The sequence below is a fragment of the Triticum dicoccoides genome, chromosome 3B (assembly GCF_002162155.2).
Source record: "Triticum dicoccoides isolate Atlit2015 ecotype Zavitan chromosome 3B, WEW_v2.0, whole genome shotgun sequence".
Classification (NCBI taxonomy): Eukaryota; Viridiplantae; Streptophyta; class Magnoliopsida; order Poales; family Poaceae; genus Triticum; species Triticum dicoccoides.
The window spans coordinates 3,192,460-3,195,927 of NC_041385.1; positions in this window are offsets into that span (position 1 = coordinate 3,192,460).

Sequence of the window (3,468 nt, forward strand, 5' to 3'; positions counted from 1 at the left end):
AGAAAAGATCTCATGATAGTCAATATGGGCCCTCAACACCCATCAATGCATGGTGTTCTTCGACTGATCGTTACTCTCGATGGTGAGGATGTTATTGATTGTGAACCCATATTAGGCTATTTACACAGAGAAATGGAAAAAATCGCGGAAAACCGAACTATTATACAATACTTACCTTATGTAACAAGGATATAGAGAGATTGTAGAAAGGGATAGGATAGTTATTTTTGCAAGAGACTTGTTGTAAATTCCTTAACTTAAGAAAGAAAAAAGAATAAAAACACAGATACATAACATAAAAAAAAGAATAAATAAGACGAGATTCGACCTCCCCCTACATATTTAATTTCCTCTCCTATACAAAAACTAGCAAGACCCACTCCATTGGTAATTCCATCAATAACACCCTTATCAAAAAACTCCGTGAGTTCGGTTAACCCTCATATACCGAGGGTAAAGACCCTAGTATAGAAAATATCTATATAACCGCGATTATATGACCAAATGTATATTTTTTTTTACTTGATCTAAAAATTCTTTTTTAGGATTTCCTTTGTAAAAAGAGTTTATTAAATCCAAATTCTGAAAAAAAGAATAAGCGGATCCATAGAAGATATATGCTATGAATAAACTAAAGATAGCTAGACTTACAGAAGAAATTGCATTAGTAATAAATTCATATGAATTTACAAAAGAATTAGAACTTTCCTGGGTAAAGTTTATTGAGGGAGTTAACCACTTTGATAATATGGTTAACTCTGCTATTCCATTACCAATTCCTCCATTGTCAAAAGAGATTCCTATGAATCCAATGAACAAAGTGAAAAGTAGTAATATAAGAAGAGGAAATAACATAGTATTTCCCGTTTCATGCGGATAGGCAAAAGTGTTTTTAGCCCCAAAAGACGTAGTAAAGGATCCTATCCTATTTCTTGTATTACCTTGAATTTTTGGTATATTTTGTGAAAAAAAAGAAACTCCACTCTTCGTTGTTGATAAAACGAAATCCCTATTCACTCCTTTGGGTATCCTTTTTCCCCATAAGGATATTGAATACAAGGAACTCTCTTTAGTGCTACTGTAATTTTGAAAATGAACACGCAAATACCCATCAAATGTAAGTAAATATATCCGAAACATATAAAAGGCAGTTAATCCTGCAGTAAAGGAGGCTATTATTCCAAAAAAGGGCGAATACAACCAACTATTACTAAGGATTTCATCTTTGGACCAGAAGCAAGCAAGAGGTGGAATACCACAAATAGAAAGTGTACCCCATAAAAAAGTAGTTCTTGTGATTGGGATGTATTTTCTTAAACCGCCCATAAGAACCATATTTTGACTTTTATCTGGTGAATATCCAACAAGAGGTTCCATTGAATGAATAACGGATCCGGATCCCAAGAACAATAAAGCTTTTGAATAAGCATGAATGATCAAATGGAATAAAGAAACTTGATAAGAACCTATACCTAGAGCTAACATCATATAACCCAATTGAGACATTGTAGAATAGGCTAAGCTTCTTTTGATATATCTCTGAGCAAGAGCTAAAGTAGCTCCTAAGAATAGTGTTATTGTACTACTAAAGAAATAAAACTCATTATCAAAGGTAAAGATATGAAAAGAGGAAGAAGTCGAGCTAGAAGAAAAATTCCCGCAGCAACCATAGTTGCTGCGTGTATAAGAGCCGAAATAGGAGTGGGCCCTTCCATAGCATCGGGTAACCATACGTGAAGAGGGAATTGTGCGGATTTCTCAACTGCACCAAGGAATAATAAAAAAGCACACAAAGTAGTAAGTAAAGAGTTAATTCCATTATTAGGAATCCAGTTATTAGCTATTTTGAACAAATCCCTAAACTCTAAACTACCTGTTATCCAAAAAAACTAAAATTCCTAATAATAGACCAAAATCCCCTACACGATTAGTTACAAAAGCTTTTTGACAAGCACTCGCTGCGATTGGTCGTGTAAACCAAAAGCCTATCAATAAATAAGAACACATTCCCACGAGTTCCCAAAAAAAAATTGTATCAAATTGGAGCTAGTAACCAATCCCAACATGGAAGTATTGAAAAAACTTATATAAACAAAAAATCTCAAATATCCTTCATCGTGAGACATATAACCATCACTATAAATAAGAACCAGGATTCCTACAGTAGTAACTAGTATTAACATAATAGAAGTAAGTGGGCCAATCAAGTATCCAAATTCTAAAGAAAAATCATTATTGACGGTCCAAGACCATAGATATTGATAGATCGAACTTCCATTTATTTGTTGAATAGACAGTTGAACTGAGAATACCATAGCTATACTTAAGAGTAAAACACTAGGAAAAGCCCATATGCGACGAAGATTTTTTGTTGCTGTCGGAATAAGAATAAGGCCAAATCCCATTGACCTAATAACTGGAAGTGGGAGAAGAGGGATTACCCATGCATATTGATATGTATGTTCCATAAGAAAAGAAATTGCAATTTTTACTTCTATTTTTACTTCAATTTTTCTATAAAATTGTTTCCGATTCACCAAACCAATTCTTATCTCTTTCTGAAAGAATAAATAAAAAGAATAAGAAAAAATACTGAAATTCTTAATTTTTCCAAAATTTATCTCATTGAAATAATTAAAAATTAAGAATGGGTTTAGTTGGTTAAATTAAAAAAGTTAATAAAATAACTTCGTTACCTAGTTATTTTATTAACTAAATAAAGATATTTATAAAAAAAAAGTGGAATCATTTTACTTTCTATTCATAATTCATTTTTATATTTCTTTAAAACAAAGATGAAACAGCTCTCTTGTTCCATAATTAACTGATTGAGTGAATTCTAATTAAAACCTATGTTTATAAGAAATTATCGAATAGTCCTTACTTCATATAGAACTAAAATCCTAATGACTATAAATTACCTAAGTTTTAGAATGTCTTGTTTAAGAGACTCAGTATTTTTTGTTTTGATTGGAATTCCTTTCCTTTATGGAATACCATTCTGAACTTAATTAACTATTTTCATTTTCCCTTCTTTTTATCCCCCCGTCTTATCTTATATGGGGGATAGGCTTCCATACCATATATCTATATATGGAGTATACTTGATATATAAATAGATATAAATAGATTTAAATGAGAAACCCTTCTATATATTCTATATTATTAAAAAACAAGTATAAAATATATAAAGAAAAAATGTTAAAACTTAGGCACGCGCCCTGGGCCTTCCGAGCCGGAGCATCGCAGCCGCTACGCTTCACCAGGCACGCGCCGCCGACGCGTCGCCTCCGATTGCCGCACCACGCACCCGCCGCCACGCCGCCACCAGGAGCCGCCGTCCTGTGCCGGCCACGCCGAGCAGAGGAGAAGAAGGGGCCCCGTCGCCGCCGCACCAACCGGGCTTTGCCTGTCAGCGCCAGCCGGCGGCAGCGGGGAAGGAGGGGGAGAGGTGGGGACGATGGGACC